Source organism: Odocoileus virginianus, chromosome 11 (assembly GCF_023699985.2).
Source record: "Odocoileus virginianus isolate 20LAN1187 ecotype Illinois chromosome 11, Ovbor_1.2, whole genome shotgun sequence".
NCBI classification, from domain to species: Eukaryota; Metazoa; Chordata; class Mammalia; order Artiodactyla; family Cervidae; genus Odocoileus; species Odocoileus virginianus.
Genome location: NC_069684.1, coordinates 28,638,037 through 28,659,882, shown reverse-complemented (window position 1 = coordinate 28,659,882; position 21,846 = coordinate 28,638,037). Strand labels below are relative to the sequence as shown.

General features: G+C 50.3%; 1 protein-coding gene and 1 pseudogene across 3 annotated transcripts in view; one reads left to right on the top strand and one right to left on the bottom strand.

The window, feature by feature from the left end:
• The first annotated feature begins 5,999 nt into the window (after positions 1 to 5,999).
• GNB1 (G protein subunit beta 1) overlaps positions 6,000 to 21,846 on the top strand; it is a 76,791-nt gene continuing 60,944 nt past the window's right edge. For 2 of the 3 annotated variants that reach the window (XM_070474147.1, XM_070474146.1), the window contains exon 1: positions 6,001 to 6,245. The gene's annotated coding sequence lies outside the window, so the exon portion shown is untranslated. Of the gene's footprint in view, positions 6,246 to 21,846 lie in introns of all 3 variants that reach the window. The other variant, XM_070474148.1, reaches the window with a different exon arrangement.
• Positions 18,826 to 19,353, bottom strand: LOC110124959 (cytochrome c oxidase subunit NDUFA4 pseudogene; annotated as a pseudogene).

Here is a 21,846-nt window from a genome sequence, read left to right as displayed (position 1 = left end):
TCTGGCACCTGCCTGGGCTCCCCTTTCTCATCTATGTGGGTGTCGGGGCCTGTGTGTGCCCCTACTCCAGCCCTGGGGCTCTTTCAGGATCTCACGGTTTCTGCTTCAACCCCTGGTTTAAATTCTTCTCTCTTGGTTTCAGAATTCCTGTCCTGGCCCAGGGTGTGCTAAGGCATTTCTGGCAACTGCAGTCCAGGGCTGGGCGGGTGACTGCCCAGCCTTCTGCAGGCAGCTGGGGAAGCTCCAGTGCAGAAGAATCGAGGCCTCCCTGCCAAGGGCGCCACCCAGACCGGAGAGGAAACAGGACTGGGGGCTGGGTCGGCAGGACCACACCCTTGATGCCTGCTAGGGAGGCCCTGGAGATAGCTTCGGGGGTGTGGGGGCGGGGGTGGGGGGGAGCAAGGGAGGTGAGAGCCTGCCCAGCCTGTCCCTCTAGGCTCTACCCCCAGCATCCGGTTTCAGGATGGAGCAGGCCAGAGGCTGGGGCTGCCTGGCCTCTACCAGGAGGAGCCGGAACCTGGGCCTTGTGGGCCTTGAACCCGCCCACCCACCGTGGCTTGGTTGATGAGTGTCTCAGCTGTTGCCCAAACCCTGCTTTTTATCCCATGTTTTCCCCTGTCCACCAGCCCTCCGCCTGCTGGTGACAGCATTTGCTTTTTCTTGGTGTGCATGTTGTCCAAGAGGGCCAGGGGCCCTCCATCCCCTGTCTCCAGGGCCATATGAAATCTGAGTGAGGCCTTTCAGGGCCTTTCTGGGGTCCATGCAGTAGCACTGCAGAGTCTCTGGAGCACTTGGCTGCTTAGCTGGGTGGTGGGGAGGCAGCCCCAGCAGATATCCCCATTCCATGCAGGAGGCCCTGCTCTGGAGGTGGAGCCCAGCAGGAGCCTCCCTGAGCCTAGCTGAGCCTGAAGCTCAGGGTCTGAGCCTCTTTCCAGATAAGCTATTTGAGTTTCTGCCTCTTCCTACCCTGAGTCCTGGCTGATCCAACTCTCACGTGTGTTGTTTGCATACCTGTGGGTGCACACATTTCTGGGGGGATGTGTGGGGATTATATCCCCACTCATGGTTGCATCTTGCTTCCTGAGTATTCAACCAAAGACATCTCCCTCCACAAATGACACTGAAGAGCCCCTTGTGAGGTTTGCTGTGGCCCCAGAGCCATCTGTGGGGCCAGGATTTCCAACTCCACAAGCGCAGTCCCAGGTTGACTGGATGCAGCTGCTATGGGAACACCCAAGGAGGAGGGTGGGCTCTCCTGTTCTGCGTCCCCAGGGAAGGACGTGTGGGCATCTGCTGGAGCTGATGGTCTGCACTGCCCCTGGGTCTCAGCCCCCCAGGACACCCCTTCTGGGAGTGGCAAGAAGGCCACTGGGGACTTCCCTAGGGTGTCGGCTCCAGAACTTGGAAGGGGGCATGCCCCTGTGATGCAGTTGCCCAGCCAAGAGCAAGCCACCCACACCCATGGTGGCCCCCCACCAGGTGGCACTTCCCAATTCCCGACTGCCCCCCATGTTTTGGTGCCTCCCCAGGGATGTCTGGTTTTTGACCAAAGGGGGGTGATGAGGAGGGTCCCAGGCTCAGAGGTCAGGTCACAAGAGGCAAGGAGAAGAGGCAAGTTCTGCCCTGGGAGAGGAAGGGGCTGCTTCCATTGCCCAGGAGAAAGGTCCAGGGTGCTCCAAGATCTGCTGGCAGCCAAAGGGCAATGACCAGCCCTTCCCCAAGGCCGATGAGGTTCAGTCAGCCCACCATGTCAGCCTTCTGGGTATACTGCCCATGACCTGGTCCATCTTATGCCCATCTTGGGCCTCGACCCTTCCCTGGGGCCTTGGCACTCATGCGGCTCCCTCCCTCTCTGTCTGCTGTAGGATCTGCTTGACTGTCCCTTCCCACCATCCACCCCACATAAAACTGCCCCCTGCTCTCCCCACACCCTTCTGCAGACCCGTCCCACATCATGCCATCCTGGCACCCAGTGGGCGCTCCCCTTGGTGAGTTCAGCTAGAGAGGGGTGGGAGCCACCTTCCCACCTGACCCTGTTCTGCCAGCAGCCCCCACCTCTGCACACCAGCAGGATCTAATTAGGCTTCTTCTGGATTACCTACATTCCACCCCTCTCCCCCCACAGTCTGTCCTCATCTTCTGTCTTCCAGAGCTGGGAGGCAGGGTCAGGCCCCAGCTTGCTTACTGAAGGACAAGACAGACCCAGTGGGAGCCGCCCCTGCAGCCCTGAACCTGCAAAGCCAGGCTTGGAACTGGGCCCCCCCCCCCCCCCCAGGGGCAGTCTGGTCGTGTGCACGGATTGTTTGAATAATTCAGATTTTAAAAGACCTACTTTCCCGTCAGACCATTTCCTGCTGGAGAGCAGATGGGGCCAGGGCATCTGAATTATGCATTCGTGCTCCCCAGGTTTTAGTGGAGCTGGGCTCTGAGCCAGGCACTGGGACCCAGCTGGCCTGGCCCTTGCCGGATATGGCTGACCGGGTGTGGCAGTGGACTCGGGACCACAGGCTAGGCTCTAAGCCACTTATCAAGAGGGAGGGAGTATCTCCGGGAAGTCAGGAGAAGTCTGGCCTCCTGGCCGGGCATGAGGTCTCCAAGAGGAGCCCCGGTTTATGCCCCACTGAGAAGGGCTGGGTGGTGGCCCCAAAATGCAAGAGGCCAGTGCAGCAGGAGTGGAGGGTGGGTGGGGAGGGCAGGGTCCCCAGAGCATCCTGTAGACCCTTGGGGTCTCAGGGACCCTGAGAGCTGATCAAGGCCCAGGGCATATGTCTTCAGGGCCACAGGGTTCTGCTGCCTGGGGCCTCTGAGGCCTGTGTGCTTCAGATGGAGACGAGACCGGGCAGGGAATTTGGGAATGGGGGCCCTGTAGCCCCGTCCACTCCCTCCTGCATTCCTCTCAACTTTGCCCCTCACACCCGGTCCATAAACACATAAACAGGGCTCCAGGCCCCGGCCACAGGGCAAGTTCCAGGGAAGGCCTTGCCACACCCTGACGACCTGCAGACTATCCAGGGGCAACAGGGCTGCACCCCAAAACTTCAGACAGCTGGGGCAGTCACTGGCCTGGTGTCCTGATGTGTGGCCTTGCCCTGCGGCCTTGATGTCCCTGAGGAAGGGCCTGATCAGGCTGATGGTGGCCTGTGGGACAGGGAAGCCCTGGTTCCGCCCTCAGATGGGCATGCAGGGACCCAAGATGACAGGATGGGGGTTTTCCTGCCATCCCCACAGCAGCACAGAGTGGGCTCCGTAGAGACCACTCACCCTGCTGCCCAGTTCTTTCTGTTCTGCCTCCCCCTCATCTTTCTCACTCTCCCCCTCCTCCGGCCACCACCCCTTTCTCCTGCCCCTCTCCCTTCCCTGCTCCTCCTCTCTACTTTTCAGTCCCTGGACTTAGGTGGGCATAGAAGTTGGGACAGCATGACACCCGCTGGATTCTCCGGGATGTCCCTCTCTGATCCCAAGTCTGGGGCCTTGGGACCCATCTGCCAAGGCATATGGGATCTCAGTTTGCTAACCAGGGATCAGACTAGGCTCTTAGCAGTGAAAGCTCAGAGTCCCAATCACTGGGCTACCTGATAATTCTATTTACTTTTTATTTTTAATATTTATCTAGTTATTGCAGCATGCCAGATCTTCAGTTGAGGCATGTAAACTCCCAGTTCCAGCATGTGGGATCTAGTTCCTTGACCAGGGATTGAACCTGTGCCCCTGCATTGGGAGTGTGGAGTCCTAGCTACTGGACCACCAGGAAATACTTTTTTTTTTTTCCTCTCCTCCTCTTGAGCAGTGGGCAGTGCTGCTGTCTCATCTCCTCAGCCCTTGTCCTGGACACAGTGACCACTCCATTCTGATTCTCCCGGCTCCCCCACTCCCAACCCCATCCTCAGTCTGAGTCGTGTCCCCCTTGCCTGGAACACAGCATGTTGCCCACACCCCTTCCCCCACTCATCAACACTTCTGGAGGTCCCTCTGTGTGCCCTCCACCCTTGTACACAGGTGGAGCAGTGGGCAAGGGAGTTCAGCCCTGTTTTCCATAGGCAAGCAGGACAAGGAGCAAGCAGCCTGGGCATGAACCACGTGAGGTCACGGGAGCCAGAGTAGCACTGGGGGGCCGGGGTGGGCTGGGGGAGGCTGCTCTGCAGAGGGGACTTCAGGTTATGGGGGAGCCCCTCACAGGCATGCAGAGCCACAAGGACCAAAGGCCAGAGCATGGAATGTGGAGACTGAGTGTTTAAAGAGCGGAGAGGAGCCAGATGCTAGGCAGTGAGGAGGATGGAACAGAAGGGCAAAAGGAGCTGCCAGTGGTTTGAAACAGAGGAGCAATCCTGCTGATGTTCAATTCTGGCTCAGCTGGGCATGTGGACATCTCTGCTTCAGTCAGCACCCAGACGAGGGGCTGGTGAGCTTGGAAGATTTGTTGCCGGTGTGTGTGTGTGGGGGGGTGGTCTGTGTGGGTACATATATATGTATGCTTCTACATGCACATGTTCCTTAGTCCGTTGTTGGGGACCAGAAGCAATGGCACTTCAGGAGCAGCAAGCACAGCCTGGGCCTGAATGTAGGCTTCTAAATACCTGCTCCACTGGAAGGAAACAGGGCCCCTTGAAGAACAGGTTAGGTCAAGGCTGGGGCAGGGAGGACCTGAGACAAGCCTGGAGCTTCTTGTGCCAGCAATTGAGGAAGGGCTCCCAGGAAAGTGGAGACATGCCTGTGTGCAGGTAGGATGAATCAGTGTGTGTGTGTGGGGGGGGGGGGAGGAGACAGACAAGGGGCACAGCCCCAGAGTGGGTGGGGAGGCATGGGCTCCAAGCTGGGGTCCAGGGCCACCCTAGACAGACAGACAGGCTCACACACAAAAGGAAACAGTCTGCTGCAGCTGTGAAAGAGGTTGCGGAGGGAGGGTCTACAGGGCCCCTTGAGGTTTATAGGGCCAGCTGCATTGCCTGTGTGTTCTTCTGCTGTGCAGGACAGGGGGAGGAGAGGGCAGCACAGGGAGGGCTGCCGGCAGGGAGCCGATGTGGCAGGGAGCCTATGTGGTTGCAAGGAGGTGATTAGGGTGGGGACCCCAGGCTCTTGCAGTGAAGGACGAGGGTGTCAGGAGTTGTTGGAACTGGGGAGGCGGAGGTCCGATGTAAAGGTGGAAGCTGGTGGGCTAAGGGCCCCAATCAGAAACATCCAGAAGGGGTCTGAGGACACCAGAGACTGCTGGCTGCTCACAGCTGACCTCCTTCCCCCCTGATCGCCATCTCCTTCCCCCTCCCCAACCAGGGGGTCTTAGATTCTCAGCTCCCTGGCTAACTCTGCCGCAGCATTTGCGGGAGCAGACTATCGGTCCCTACTGACAGTCGTTCTCGTTATCGTGGTCACACCTCCATGCTCAGGTGGCCATTCCAGACTGGAGAATCTTGACTACCGAAGCCACATTGCCCGCACCTGCCCAGCTCACTGGAGCCCCACGGGCACCTCTGAGGACAGCCCTGACCCTGGGCTGCAGGGGGTCCACTCCGCGGGCAGGCGGAAGCCAGGCGTCCCCGAGGCCGACACAGCGTGGGTATGGGTCAGCATGGGTTGGGGGTAGGCCGGTGTGTGCGCCGGGTGCACAATGCAGATGTGGAGCGCCCGGGGCTTTACGTGCGCGGGTACAGGGGAGCGGAGTTCAGATGCTGAGCGCCGGGTGCGGTGGTAGGCTCCCGCCCTGGGTCCTTTATCTAAGTCCACTTGGCTGGGAACCTATTGAGTCGACAGCGGGCAGACCACCCTACGCAGTGCCCCGCGCTCCGGCCCCTGGGGAGCGGAGCCTGGCAGGGGGAGAGGCGGGTCTGACTTGGAGGCTAATTGGGAGGTTCCGCGAGGTTACGGCGCTGCCCCTTTAAGCGGCTCGCGCACGCGCGCGGGGGGAGGGAGCTGGCGGAGGGACCAAGCGCGCGCCGGGGACTCAGCCGAGCGGGGCGTGCGCGCGCGGCGTGCGCGGTGACGCGACCGTGGGGTTTCCCGAGGCTGCGGGCAGGGGCCGCCGCGCCCATCCCGATGGCTGGAGGCGTCTGAGGGGCGGACGGAGGCGGCGGCGGCGGGAGCGGGAGCGGGAGCGGGCGCGGGAGCGGAGCAGCCGCCGCGGGACCGACCGGACCGAGCTTCGCCGGCGCACCTGCCCGCAGCGCCCGCGGAGCGGCCGGAGCGCGACCACCTCCTGGAGCGGCGGCTGAGGCGGCGGGCAGCGGGCGCGGCAGGCGGGACGCGGCGTCGAGGTGAGCGCGACGGCCCCATCCCCAACTGTGACCTCTGTCCCAGACCCCTAGCTCTGGCCGTCTCCCCCAACACCAGCCTTCCCCATCGCCCCCCGGTCGCCCGCCCGCCAGGACCGCCCCGCCCCCACCCTCCCCGCCCCCACCCGGCTGCCTGACCGAGTCTTCCTGCCCCGCCCGGGTGGGGTCCTCCGGGCGGGGGCGACGAGGACCCCGCGGGCTTCGGCGGGGCCTGGGGCCGAGGTCCTGGGCTCGGGGCCGGGAGTTGGGGCGCCGGGGTCTGGAGTCCAGGTCCGGGCCTCTGGTCTGGGGTCCTGGGTGCAGGCCTGCAGTCCGGGTCCTGGGGTCCGCGGTGGGGGCGGGGCCGGAGACTCCGTGGTTTGGGGGTCTGGGGCCGGCGCCCCTTCGCCGGCGCCTGGGACGTGGCCCGGAGGAGGGGCTCCGAATGGTCCGAGAACAAAGGCGGCGGCGGCCCTGTCCCGCGTTGGGCGGTGGGCGCCATCCTTGGCCACGGGAGGACGGCCTGCGAGAAAAGCGGCCTTTCGGCGGCTGGAGGAGAGGCCGGCGTCGCCGCGGCGGAGAAATGAGGAAGCGGCGCCGAGGGCGCGCGGGGCGGACAAAGCGCCCAGCGAGCGCGAGCCCCGGCCCCACGGTCGACGCCCGGCCCGACGGGGCCGCCCGAAGCCCCGGTACCGGCGCGCAGCCTGCGGGCGGCGGCCGGGCCCCCGCGCCCCGCGCCGAATGAATGGCCCTCGGCGGCCCGGCAAGATGGCGCGTCCGCCGCGCGGCCTTTGTGAGCCGCCGCCCGCGCCGCGGGGCTCCGGGGGCGCCGCCCGGGGGCGCCGCCTGGGGCCCCCCTCGGCCCCGGAGGGGTGGGGAACGTTGAAGATTCCTCCCAGGGGTCGCTGAGCCATCTGACTTTGAAAACCCTGTCATTTTCCTTGCGAGTTGCTATTTGACTCCAATGGTGTCCACACGTTTCTAGTGTCCTTTAAATTACCGAGTTAACATACCTGAGTAGCGGGAGCTTCTGTGATAAGTGTCTTTTTCATGGACCCTTTTGAGTTAGGTTTGAGAGAGTCACGGCCTGAAGGAAAACAGCAGTGTATTTATTTGGGGAAACGGGTGTTTATTTGGGCAAAGGAAGTTGGTGGACATTTACAGTTAAAGAGTACATTACTGAGTTTATGCATACACGATGTATATATTTTCATCTGTAGTTTTGGTTTAGGTTAGAGGCCTTTTGTTTTTTGTTTTTCTGTTCCCATGTTGCTACTTGTTTAACACAGTGATCTCAAGTAATATTTAATGATTAAGCAGTTGCCTACGAGATTATTAGGAAAAATATATAGCTATTTTTCATGATAAGCAAATAAATGGAAGTATTAGCTTTATGAGAAGTTCCTTCAACCCCAGACCCTAGATAACGTCTGAAGACCATTGTTATCCGTAAGAGTTTTATCTGAGTCCTCATTTTCTAATTTGAGGCTGTGGTCTTTTTTTGGTTTGCAGGGGGTTCTTATGTCAAAGGAAGGCTTTAGTTTGAGTCCTATTTAGATAGATAGGGCCTGTTCTGGATTTCTTCCGGAAGGTACACATTGCAAAAAGAATGCGAACAGGCAGTTCCTTTTTTGCTTCCTTACAAATACGGGTGTGTGGCTGGGGACAGGGCTGCTTGCCACCAACATGGAAACAGGTCTGAGAACCTCCAGACTGCAGAACCGGGCGGGAGCTTTTGGCCGGATTGAACTTTCTGACAGAGCTGTCAGAAATGGAGTGCAACTGGAAGGGTCAGAGGGCGCCCTGGCAGGATCCTGTTGGGGAAGATTTCCGGCTGCTGTGAGGCTGGACTACCGGACCTCTCTCCTCCCGGGACTCACTCCCTCTGTTACACCAAGCCTCTGGTTTCACAGACATTGTGATTGCTACAAGTTTTTCTTTAGAAAGTGTGAGTTGAGGAAAGCAGAGTTTTATGGTTGTGCCTCTGGCTCATTCCCAATTCTGCCTGGGGGTGCGTGTTAGGCCTGCTTCTCCTCTTCTGCAGAAATGGAGCAAGAGTATGCTAATAGAGAATATCATTCGACTCTGCAGTTTTGCTTCAGAATTGACACTTTCTTAAATGAAAACACCCACCAGGTAGGAACCATTCTGCTTGTATGTTACCTGAGTTTACGACACAGCCATATTTACACTATCTGGCAAGTACTAAGACGAAAGTCCTCTTTAGTGATACCTTAATAAGGATTTCTCTTTGTTTGATGTCTTGAGTTAGTTCTGTTTTGGGAGGAGTTCAAGTAAATTTCCTCAGGTTTCATTTTAATCTCAGAAGAGATTTGAAAGATTGTCAAAAGGCTGTCAAGTCTTTTTCATGCTTAGTGACTTTGATTTCAAAGCTTGGATTACCTAGGTCTTATATTGACCACATGAGAAGAACACTGATTCTATGAGGAGTTCATTTATTTCTCAAAGGTTTGTTCTGTTACCTTTTATTTTGCTAAAATTTTCTGGTTTTTATCCTTTAGCTTGCTTGGAAAAGTTGTATTTCTAAAAATACCTTTGAAAGGGGTCTTTATGTAGACTTGCTTACCATCAGTTGTCTTCTTAGCGAGCACCTTAATGGATAACGTTGACATGCAGTATTGGCATTTATTGTAGTGTCTTCATTTGATTGTTTTTTTCTATGCCCAAAAGATTTGGCTCATGTTGGTTTCTAAATGGGATTAAGTTCTTACTGTCTACAGACTTTGGCTTTTAGTATTAGTGGATTGGTAATGGATATTCTCAATTTTATTATCTCAGCTTGACCATATGGCATGCCGTATTATTTTAAAAGCCTTATTTAGCATGAGTCTAATAAAGCTTTGAACAGAAAAAAATTAGCATTTTTTAGGCTCCCTGGTGGCTCAGTCAGTGGAGTCTGCCTGCAGTGTGGGAGACCTGGGTTCCAATCCCTGGGTCAGGAAGATTTCCTGGAGAAGATGGCAACCCACTCCAGTATTCTTGCCTGGAGAATTCCATGGACAGAGGAGCCTGGTGGACTACCAGTTCATGGGATCACAGAGTCAGACTCTGAATTTTTTAACGTTGGTGTAAATTCTGATCTCAGGTTGCATTTGTAGATAAGAGTGGTTTGAGAATTTATGAAGTAGGCAGTTCAGTTGAGTGAGTGGTGTAGTGAACATAGAATGAGGGGGTAAAAAGAAATTGAAATTGGAACTGATATCAGAGAAGTAATTTACAAAACTGATTGTGTAACATTACTGGAAGGAAGACACGGTCCAGATAGGTCCAAATGTACGTGGAGAGAGTGGCTGTGTATTGAGTAATGGAACAGCACGTTGACTCTTCCGGGAAAAGAATGGAGTCCCACTTCTTTTTAGAGCTGTGGGTTTTGTTCCAGACTTAAACTCTCATTTAAGAAATACAGGCAATTCTGTAGACACGTGAATTGGTCAGTGGATTAGAGGAATGCTAATAGCATTTAAAACCTTTTAGCCCCCTTGTTCTTGTGGCAGTGCTTGCCTTTAGGTGCCGCAGTTATGCATGGAAATTACTGCTCACTTCCAATGATAGAAAAGCTTCCCATTTTATAGAGCAATGTTGCTTTCTTTTCTTTCTTTTAGAAACTTGAGGATTCCTTTATTTTTTTTTTTTTTTAATTTTTATTAGTTGGAGGCTAATTACTTTACATCATTACAGTAGTTTTTGTTATACATTGATATGAATTAGCCATGGATTTACATGTATTCCCCATCCCAGTCCCCCCTCCCACCTCCCTCTCCACCCAATCCCTCTGGGTCTTCCCAGTGCACCAGGCCCGAGCACTTGTCTCATGTACCCAACCTGAGCTGGTTATCCATTTCACCCTAGATAATATACATGTTTCAATGCTGTTCTCCTGAAACATCCCACCCTCGCCTTCTCCCAGAGTCCACAAGTCTGTTCCATACATCTGAGTCTCTTTTTCTGTTTTGCATATAGGGTTATCGTTACCATCTTTCTAAAGTCCATATATATGTGTTAGTATACTGTATTGGTCTTTATCTTTCTGGCTTACTTCGCTCTGTATAATGGGCTCCAGTTTCATCCATCTCATTAGAACTGATTCAAATGAATTCTTTTTAATGGCTGAGTAATATTCCATGGTGTATATGTACCACAGCTTCCTCATCCATTCGTCTGCTGATGGGGAGGATTCCTTTATTTGACTAAGTAAAAATTCTGGGGAAAAAAACTTTTAAAAACTCACTGATTAAAAAGACCAAGTCAAGATTATCTAAAATAATAATTCTAAGAGATTATCCAGTTGAATCCATATTGCCACTGATAAAAGTTGACAATTTAATAATGAGTTGCCCCAGGATCTCCCTTTGTTTTTTGGCCACCTTGTGGCTTGCAGGATCTTAGTTCCATGACTAGGGATTGAACCTGGGCCCAGGAGTCCCAACCACTGAACTGCCAGGGAGTTCCTGCTCCAGCCTTAATAGTATATTTTATCAAGGGGGCAAAGCTGTTCTTTAATCTGTCTGGACTAGAGTACTAAGGGATTTGGTCAAATACATTCTTGTTTACTTGTGGGTTGTTGTGTCTTTATGCTTGTCTGTGTGTCTTCTGACTCAGTCCTGTGGCAACTATAAAATATATTCCTGATGCAGATACAGATTCTCTTGACTACCTGTCCAAGTGTTGTAGTTGGTAAAGCTTTAAAAAATTCTGGGGCCTTCCCTGGTGGTCCACTGGCTAAAATTCCATGCTCCCAATGCAGGGCCGTCTCTGGTCAGGGAACTAGATTCCGTTTGCCACAACGAACAGTTCACATACTGCAAGTAAAGATCCTGCCTGCCGCAACTAACACCTGGCACAGCCAAATAAATATTTAAAAAAATTTTGAACACTTCTAACTAGACAGAGTATTAAAGTTTCTACAATAGGTTTCCCAAAAAAATTGTCATGGGAACTTTAAGATAATTTCTGAATATCAGGGACAGAAAGAAATGCACTCATTTCTCAAAGGACTGAGACTGTCTGAGTTAGAACTCAGTTCTGTAACTTGCAGGTTTTCATTTGGTTTTGACTTCCATGTCTCTGTTTCCTCGTGTGTAAAGCAGGCACACAAGCCCCTCCTTCCTAGGGTGGTTGTAAGAAGTGTGTGCAGCACTTGTAACACTGCTTGACTGGCAGTTCTCTGTGCTGAGAGCACCATTTCTGTTGCTGTTGACCTTGCTTTGTAACAGTTTTTTTTTTGGCCACAGGGCCCAGCAGGTGGGATATTAATTTCCTGACCCCCGCCTCTTGGAGTCTTAACCATGGGACTGCCAGGGAATTCCCGTATTGACCATGTTTCTTACTCTGTGTGTTATGCCCCTGCAGCTTGTTTCCCCTTCACTTACTTTGCCCCCTGCCCCTTTCTGGCCACCACTGGTTCTCTTTGCATCATATGAATAGCTTTGTGTCTAGTTTCGTTTTGTTCAAAAGGCTTTCTTTTACCTTTAAAGGGTAATTTTGATCCTATAATTTATTTTGAAATTGGTAAAACGATTGTTTATTTTTTAAAGATCTCACTCACCACCCCCCCCCCACCCCCCCCCCCCCGTTTATGATGCCAAATTATTTGAGAGTTCACAAAACAGTTTTTGGCATCCCTTAATTTGTCAACTAGTGACAATGAAATATTTTTCATATGTTCTCAAAAGTACCATAACTTGAAATTTGTGTCTTATTCAGCACCTTTGCTGCTCCTTATTGAGTGTAAATTGTTGTAGAATGGGCGTGGCCCAGGGCCTTATGTTACAAAGTGAAAAACAGGGAGATGGGTCACAGGGGCACCTAACCTACTTTAGAGTTCAGCATGGCTTCCTAGGGAAAATGTTTCTTTTGGGGAGAGTCTTACATTTCTTGATTTATTACATATATGCAGGCCTGTGTTATATATTTGCTCAGTTTTATCAAACAGTCTTGCCAAGGCATTCTACTGGTAATCTTCCCCCAAATGGATTCAGGAACACTAGATAGTTGTGTGCTTCATGACTGTGCAGACTTGAAGCTAGCTGTGTCTCTTGCACTAGAATCAGCGTGAGCAGCAGGTGCTGTCCACGCCCCGAATCTCTGGTTTCAGTGCTAGGGCTTCTGAACACCTGTGTGCAAGGGACTGCAGAGTGGGAGTGGGGGCACTCCCATGTGACCTGCAGAAGGCTTCCCCAAGGGCTCATTTCTACTTGTCCTCTTCTTTCTTGTTTGAGTTTGTAGTCAGCCAGGGCGGCTTTGATGGCCTCTCTGGCCAGTGTGGAGTAGTGCAGTTTCATAGGCAGAAGGCAGAGTTTCTTGGCTGTATCTGTGTTCTTCATGGTCGAGGCTTCCTCCACCATCTTCCCGTTCACCCATTCAGGGACTGACCAGTTGCTGGGAGTGGCAGAACCACAGCCAAATATTTTAAACCTGGTGTTCACCATCTTTCTCTTTTCATCCAGTTTAATCTGTACTTTCATTTCATCACTACACACTGGCGCCCCCACCCATCCGGTTCCAACATTTTTAGATGTCTTGCCAGGGGACCCCAGGTTTCAGGGATTTTCATAAGAATCAACTGCAGTCTCATGTGAGTGCCAAGCCAAAGCTGACAGCTCCCAGGGGGCAGACAGGTAGGCGAGGGGCTGGAGCAGCAGGGCTGCCACCGTCTTGCAGGTTTGCTGGAAAATGTTGAGACTGGAAGGATTCTCCATTTGGAGCCTGCCTGGTGCGTGAAGCAGAAGGAAAGAGTGTTCCAGGCTGAGGAGATGGACCGTATTTTTCATGCAACCAGTTGGCCTCCTTCACTCACTGCCTCCAACACCTAGAACCATGTAGTGTAAGATGTTGTCTAGTCACTAAGTCGTGTCTGGTTTTTTGGACCCCAAGAGCCTGCCAGGCTCTTCTGTTCATGGGATTTTCGAGGCAAGAATACTGGAGTGAGTTGCCATTTCCTTCTCTAGGGGATCTTTCCAACACAGGGATCAAACCTGCATCTCTTGCATCTCCTGCACTGGCAGACATGTTCTTTACCACTCCGTCACCTGGGAAGCCCTGTATTGCAAGATATGAAGTGAAGTGAAAGTTGCTCGGTCGTGTCCGACTCTTTGCAACCTCATGGGCTATCCAGAATTCTCTAGGCCAGGATACTGGAGTGGGTAGCCTTTCCCTTCTCCAGGGGATCTTTCCAACCCAGGGATCAAACCCTGGTCTCCTGTATTGCAGGCAGATTCTTTACCAGCTGAGCCACAAGGGAAGCCCATATTGCAGGATAGGTGCTCAGTAAAATTATGGAATGAAAAAACATGATTCATCCAGGAACATAAGTTCCACAGAGCTGGAGAGTGGTGAGAAACGGACACCCAAGAGGTCAGAGCCTTGGTAAAGAATTTTGCACCTTTATCTTGAGGGCTCTAGGAAACTTTCAAAGGGTTTTAAGATGATTTACCTGATCAGGAACGAGTGCCTTGGTACCTGAACTTGGAGCATGCTCAGAGGAAGGAGGAAGACAGGTCAGATTTCAGATGGGATGCTATAAAGAGGAAGGGAGTCTGGGTCAGGGTTGAAAAGCTGGTAGCTGGTGACTGAGATTCCTTGATGACTTAGTGGAAGGTCAGAAGGGAATGAGTGAGTACAGGTTTCTGTCCTGGATTTATGGGTGGCTGTCTTGCATTTACTAAAATGAGCAGTGGTTTGCTGACAAGACACAGTGAACTTTGCACCTTGGTTTTGAAGACCCCAGGAGACATTCCCATATTCTGCATCAGAACTCACCAGCTCTTATTCTTTCTACTCCTCTTTGCAAAGCTCTTCTGGAGGTTTGTTGGTACCCTCCACTCCCTTCATTAAGGTCTTTGTACCCATATCCCTTCCTTGAGGCCATTCTCCACTCCTGTTAATCTCTTTCTTCCCTTGCTCTGTCCCCCTAATCTTTATGTTGATCTGCCCACTAGTTCCAAGCTCCATGAAGACAGGCACTTTGGTTCAACTGCAGTATTACCAGTCTCTGAAACTCTGAAGTGTTTGTCGAATTGTTGATTTTTGTTACTTGTGAATGTAGAGCCCTGAAGGAGTGGTCTGAGTGAATTATTAGTATTTAGATGGTGGTTGAAGTCTTGGGTGTCACCATTACTTAGAGTGAGGGGTCTGAGGAGTATCATCTGTGGACTCTGGGACTCATTAGGTCCAAGATAGTGTCATGATCTGGGCTTCCCTAAGGGCCCAGACGGTAAAGAATCCGCCTGCAGTGTGGGAGACCCAGGTTCAATCCCTGAGTCAGGAATATCCCCTGGAAAAGGAAATGGCAACCCACTCCAGTATTCTTGCCTGGAGAATCCCATGGACAGAAGAGCCTGGAGGGCTACAGTCCATGGGATCATGAAGAGTTGGACAGGACTGAGCAACTAACACTTTCACTGTTAGGATCATATTAAGATGTCATTTGACTTTCACTGTGTTGACATTCCCACTGATGGTACAAAAGCAGTGGTGGTTGACACTGCTGGTTCTGTAGCACAAATCAGGGCTGTGGTACCAAGCCATTTACAGTGATTTTTGTTGTTGTTCAGTTGCTCAGTCATGTCCAACTCTTTGCGACCTCATGGACTGCAGCATGCCAGGCTTCTCTGTCCATCACCACCTTCCTGAATTTGCTCAAAGTCATTGAGTCAGTGATGCCATCCAACCATCTCATCCTCTCTTGTCCTATTCTCCTCCTGCCTTTAATCTTTCCCAGCATTAGGGTCTTTCCCAATGAGTTGGCTCTTCGGATCTGGTGGCCAGAGTATTGAAGCTTCAGCTTTAGCATCAGTCCTTCCAGTGAATATTCAGGACTGATTTCCTTTAGGATTAACTGGTTTGATCTCCTTGCTGTCCAAGGGACTCTCAAGAGTCTTCTCTAGCACCACAGTTCGAAGGCATCAGTTCTTCAGTGCTCAGCCTTTTTTATTGTGCAGCTCTCACATCTGTACATGACTACTGGAAAAATCATACCTTTGGCTATACAGACCTTTGTAGGCAAAGGATGTCTCTGCTTTTGAATATGCTGTCTAGATTTGTCATTACTTTTCTTCCAGGGAGCAAGGGTCCTTTAATTTCATGGTTGCAGTCACTGTCCACAGTGATTTTGGAGCCCAAGAAAATAGTCTGTCAGTTTCCATTTTTTCTCCATCTACTTGCTGTGAAGTGATGGGACTGGATGCCATGACCTTCATTTTTTGAATGTTGAAGTTTAAGCCAGCTTTTTCACTCTCCTTTCACTTTCATCAGGAGGCTTTTTAGTTCCTATTCGATTTGTGCTATAAGGGTGGTGTCATCTGCACATCTGAGGTTATTGATACTTATCCCAGCTCTCTTGAGATTCCAGCTTGTGCTTCATCTAGTCCGGCATTTCACATGATGTACTATGCATATAGGTTAAATAATCAGGGTAACAATTTACAGTCTTGATGTACTCATTTCCCAATTTGGAACCGGTCCGTTGTTCCATGTCTGGTTCTAACTGTTGCTTCTTGACCTGCATACAGGTTTCATGGCAGGTAGGTAAGGTGGTCTGATATTCCCATCTCTTGAAGAATGTTCCACGGTTCATTGTGATCTACGGTCAACGGCTTTAACATAGTCAGTGAAGTGCAAGTAGATGTTTTTCTGGAATTCTCTAGCTTTTTCTATGATCCAGAGGATGTTGGCAATTTCATCTCTGGTTCCTTTGTCGTTTCTAAATATAGCTTGTACATCTGGAAGTTCTTGGTGGTTATTGTAGTCATAGTATTCTTCACCGCTGTGAACTTGTGGTAAAAAAAAAAAATCCAGTTTAATGTCTTTGATGAGCAATAAAAGTCAGTTTTATTAAACTGCAGCCTGAGTTCTCATCTTTTTACTGGTCTCTGTGACAAAATGAGAAGTCAGCATAAAGCACTGATCCTAATGTAGCATCTTCACGTATGAGAGTCTGGACAGCAGCTATGCCATTACTTGAGTTGAAAGAGCAGCTGACAGAAAATGATGACTGTTTAGACAGGGGAACTTGGCAGATATTTTCTTAAAAACGAATAAAGTGAACCAGATACTTCAAGGAAAATAACTGACATTGTTGGCAGTGATAAAATTTGAGCTTTCAGATGGAAATTTGAATTTTGGAAAACTTGATTCTGCTACCATGAGCTTGACAGCTTCCTGGTACTTTTCTTTCAAGATAGGTGGAGATGTTAAGGAAATGTTTCTTTTTTTAATGTTATATAATAAAATGTGTCAACGTTGGGAAGATCTGCTTAATTCAGGGAGGTGATGTTTTCCGATGGCCGGTTCATGATGCTTGGAACTCAGGGATAGGTAAAAGATTCATTCAAAGCATCAAAGTGGAGTGAGGCCCCTGGTGTTTGATGTAACAGTGTGAACAGTTAACTGACAGGGTTTCAGATTCCACATCAGAACTTTAAGAAACTTACCACTTTTCAAGTTATGATGTAGTATCAAAGAAGACAGTCGACATTTATTTGAAAAGGCTAAGTCACTCCCTTTTTCTACCATGTATTTGTGTGAGAATGTTCCTCACCTCCTTCAGCTGGACAAAGTGTGGCACCAGATTGACCTGCTTCCCCCCTCCCACCCCTGGGCAGACACTTAATAGCTTTGCTCATATGTACAATGTTGCTACTCTTCTCTCCAAGTTATTTTTCTGGTTATACTTTGTAAAAATATTGTTTTTGGTAACAGGCAGTATGCTTATTGAACGTTTTTAGGAAGCCTCTGCTTTAGTTTCTCATATAGTAAATACCTGTTAATCTAACCTATGTAAACAAGAGCCCCTGGGGTCCTCACTAGTGAAGAACGTACAGGGAGCCCGAGCCTCGGCCTCCGAGCAGCACATTGGGGAAGGAGTGCAGTGCTTACCTTGCAGGACCACTTGAGGGCCTTGGCCAGGAGCCTGCAGGGACCAGTGAGACCCTTCTCTGGAGACAGGCACCCTGGCCTGATGTGTCCTTAAGGTGTAGGGTTGTGCCTTTTCCCAGGGAGAAGAATCACCTGGAGATTCTCTAAAGGTTGAAGACCCACGGGTGTAGCTTGTGTGTAGCAGGATGGGCAGAGGCAAAGCTGCTCAGAGGAGTGAAAAGAGTTGGAAGAACATCATAGTAGTGTCAGCTCCTGTGAGCATCTCGAGAGGGCGGGGGGAGGGAAGTATCAGAGAAGCAGGTTTGGCTGGGAATGAGAAGTCGTCAAGGGTTCAGTGGTCAGGACTTCGAAGGGCCGATGAGTGGCAGTGGGGTAGGGGGAGGCTCTGAAGGAAGGGGATTAATTTTACTTATGTTTTCTTTTTTGACCGTGCTGTGTGGCGTGTGGGATCTTTGTTCTCTGACCATGGATTGAACCCTTGCCTTCTGCAGTAGAAGTGCAGCCTTAACCACTGGACCACAAGGGAAGTATCTGTTTGATGGCAGTGGTGAGCAGGAAAAGGAAAAAGGTGCTGAAAAAGAAGTTAGGGCAGGGCTTCAGAGATGGCTGGGATTTCATTTTAAAAGGCGGTAGAGGGACTTCTCTGGGTGGTCCAGTGGCTAAGACTGCGTGGTTCCGTAGCAGGGGCCCTGGTTCAATCCCTGGGCAGGGAATTAGAGCCTGCATGCCACAACCAAGACCCGGTGCAGTCAAATAAAAAAATTTTTTTTTCTTCTTTTTTTAAAGAGAAGGATGGTGGAAACATTTGAGGTCGAGTGCAGGAGGAGGTCAGGGGATGAACCAGGCAGATATCTGGACAAAGGGAGAAGCCCTGAGACAGGACTGAGCTAGGAACTGAAATGAAGGCTTGGGAAATGGATGTTCCTTTCCATTTGACATAGATGTTCCTATATATAAGATGTGTTGGAAGAGGTGGTTGAAGATAACCCTGTTGAAATAAAGTACTTCAAATCATGGCCCTTCCATCCTCCACCTGCAGTTCCCTCGGCAGTAGATGAATTTGCATTTTGCAGGTGACCAGTGTTGTTAGCTCATGCTTGTTAGGCACCTAGTCTGTTAGCTAGATGCCATGCTAAGAGTTTGATGGTATTACACTCTGATCTACTCATCAGTTCTGAGCCTGGTCCTGTGAGTAGACCCATTTCACAGATGGCTAAACCTGTCAGGGAGATTAGGTAATTGGCCAGAGTCACAGCTAGGAATCTGCTGAACCCATATCTGAATGTCAGTTGTTTGCCTCCAGAGCTCTTACGTGTTACACCATGGACCATCTAGCATGCATGCCTCTCCAGTCTCCCATCTCTTAGGACTATTATGTCTGCCTCTGCCTCCTTCATAGATTATTAAAGAGAAGGTTCTTCCACTTGAGGATGTGCTCACCTACACTTTTATCTTTAGTTTCTTCTTCAGAGGCTCTTTCTGTTCTATCTTCAAATGTGACTAATAAGTCTTATATAACTCAACCTCCCAGTTAATCTTGGTGTCTTTTTCAGCCATTATTCTTTTTTTTCCTCTATTTAAAGTTAAACTCTCTGGACAGGCGGTCTGTCTCCACTACCTCAGTTCCTCCGTCCCTCCTGTCCTCTTCCTTTGAGGGCCTGTTCCTGTTCCCCCTAAGCCAGCACTGTTGTTTTTTTTTTTTTTTTTCCAAGTTTCAGACTATTTATTCATCAGTGTAAACCCCAATACAATACACCAACATGATTCCGTGCATTTAGAGGGGAAATATTTCCTGGTTAAGTGGAAAATTGTGCGGATGGCTTCTGGAAGACCTTCATTCTAAGCAGCTTTAAGTGAAATATTGGATTTAGAAGTCTGGACCTTCTTTCTTCAGTTTGCTGTAATCTACGTTCACAGAGTAGAACTTGTACTGATCATTAGGACCTAGTTTGTTCCAGGGTTCTGGGTTATTCTTTCTGTCCCAACTGACATTGGGATTGAACAATGCCAGGCGTGTGACATACAGTGCTGCTCCAGTCCCTCCTGCTCCAATAAATATGAAGAGGGGGATCAAGCTAGGATGCTTCTTGGCCTGACCGATGATCTGGCGGAGCATGGTTGCGACAGAGGCCTAGAGCCCAAACCGAGAGAAAAACTAAGCCGCAAGGCCGGAGATTAAGCACTCACGGCACCTGTGAGGAGCGGACGTCCAAAGTCACTCCACTGTTGTTATTTTTATAAAAATGTCCTTTCAGCAAGTCTATTTTATTGTCTCCAGTTTTTATCTTTAAATTTCGTATTTTAATAATAAAAGTGTTTGTTTATAGTACAACATTAGTATTATAAAAATGAGGGGGAAATCAATCATTGACCTATCTGGAAATAACCTTGTAATATTGTATTTCCCTTTAGTCTTTTGTATTGCTCGTGCACATGTGTTCAGAGATACCTCTCCAGATTGGAGGTCACACTGTATACTTAGATTTTTAAATTCTGCTCTGTCTACTTTGTCAATACATTACGTGTATTTCTGAAGGTCATCTTTGAAAACATGACTATTAACTGCGCAACTGTTGATGGCGTTGCTTCCTCCCTGGCTTCCCTGTGCTCATGAACTGGACATCCTGGCTCTGCAGTCTGAGCTTTGAGGCCGTAAGCAGGTTATTTAACTCCTCTCCTAGTTTCCCCATCTCCAGGAGAGTGGTGAGGATGAATTGAGATGGTGCAGATGGAATGCTTACCCCGTGCCTAGTGTGGTGCAAGCACTGGCACGTCTGCTTCCTTTACTACCCCTGCTGATGACCTCTACTTCGTTCGCCTTCTTCCTTTCCTCACGCGCTTCTCCAGGCTCACCCCTGCTCTTTATTTCTGTCTTTGTGGATGCTGTCTCACTTAAGGTTTTCAGGGGTTCTTCTGTTTGGCTTTGAAGTGTTAGTTTCCTGGGGCTGCAGTAACATTACCACAGACTGAGGGGCTAAACCAGCAGAAATGTGTTCTCTCAGAGTTTCAAAGGCTGGAAGTCTGAAATCCAGGTGTTGGCAGGACAGTTCCCTTGGGTGCCTCTTTCTGGCTTTGGGTGGTTGTTGGCAATCCAGTTTCTGCCTCTTTCACATGGCCTTCTCTCTCAGTCTGTCTCTGGTCTTGTATGAACACCAGTCATTGGATGAGGGACTAATCCAATGTGACCTCATTGTGAGTTAAAACTATACCTGCAAAGACCTTTTTTTTCCCAAATAAATCACTTTCATATGTTTCAAGTGGGACAAGAATATTTGAGGGCCTCTCTTCAACTGACTTAGTTACCTGGAGCTTCCTCCCAGGCCTGTTCCCCTTGCCTTCCTGGTTCCCAGTGGCCCACGTCTTTCCCTTCCTTTCATGGCTGAGCTTATAAAGAGAATTTTAGTTGCAGTTTGAAGAAACCAATAGAGAGAACTTAGGTAGAAAAGATAAATGTCTTATCAGGACTCTGGGTGTCTCATGGAACCAAAGTTCAGGAACAGAGCTGGGCTTTTCAGTCCAGGGTGGTCTCAGAGGATGGAGACCCTGGAGAGTCCCTGCCTTGCTCTCGTCCGTTCTCCGTGCGCGCCAGGCCACCTGCACAGTGAGGAAAGAGCCCTGAAATGGTCATGTTCTGTTTTCAGCATGTTCTGCCCATCACACTCTTCTCTTGGTTCCTGGTTCTCCTCCTGCCGTCTTGTTTGTCCTTCTTGGTTGCCTTCTGAGGTTCCTCTCTGGCCGGCCCTGCATACTCTCAGTGGTCTGTTCTTTCTCCACCCTGAGTCCAGGTTTCCCTCTGTTATTGGGGGGTATCTTTAGGTGATCGTGGCCATTCCCATCTGTTCTTGTCTGTTTTAAATGCTATTTACTGAGAGTTTCGATGATTCTTAAATTTGTATCTCTACCCCAGCCTTTCAGACCTCCAAGCTGGTCTGCCTGCCTGTCCACCTGAAGTCTCCTTCCTTTTGCTGTTTTCGTTACTAAGTCCTTGATCCTTTAGTTCTCAGCCTGAGTGGCAGCTCCTCAGAGAGGCTCTTTCTGGCCACCAGTGTTGCTTTTGGTCATGTTGATTGAGCACAGTTACTGCCTCAAAGTGCCAAGTTGTGAGGCCCTGTCTCTTACCCTCCCCTAGCACAGGCTGGAAGTAGAGGGTGCACCCGTTTGGGGCTATTTGTGTGGGCAGGGTTAGTTCTTGGACTTGACTGAGTTAGACCTCCTGAAAGTCCATCAATCCATCTGTAAGCCTGAGACTCGGGTGGGTTAGAGGAGCGCCGTGAGCATCTGTGCCACACAGCCAGGTTGAGGAGACCTGAATTGCAGGCAGTTTTCCTGAGAGTGGACGAGGGGCTGCTGGAAAAGCTTGAGGTGGCTTAACCGCTGAGGGGTGGGCTTGGGGGTGGCTGCTGTAGATCCAAGAGGTAATGGAAGGGGCATGGAGCCTTCATGGAAACTGATGGACTTGAGGCTGGACACTAATTGACTTGGCATTTAAGATGTGCTTCTGAATCAGTAACAGACTGTAACATCCTCTGTACAATTTTTTAAGATATGGGAATTGACTGCATACATTTCCCATTAATTTAAAACATGACATATTCAGGAAAAGGCTAAGCTGCTGGTAGCGCGCTGCTCTTCAGCTTTACAGCAGCATCTCTTCGGGTCTGAACATGTACTCACAGATTGAGGTGATGCTGGTTGGACAGAGAGAGCG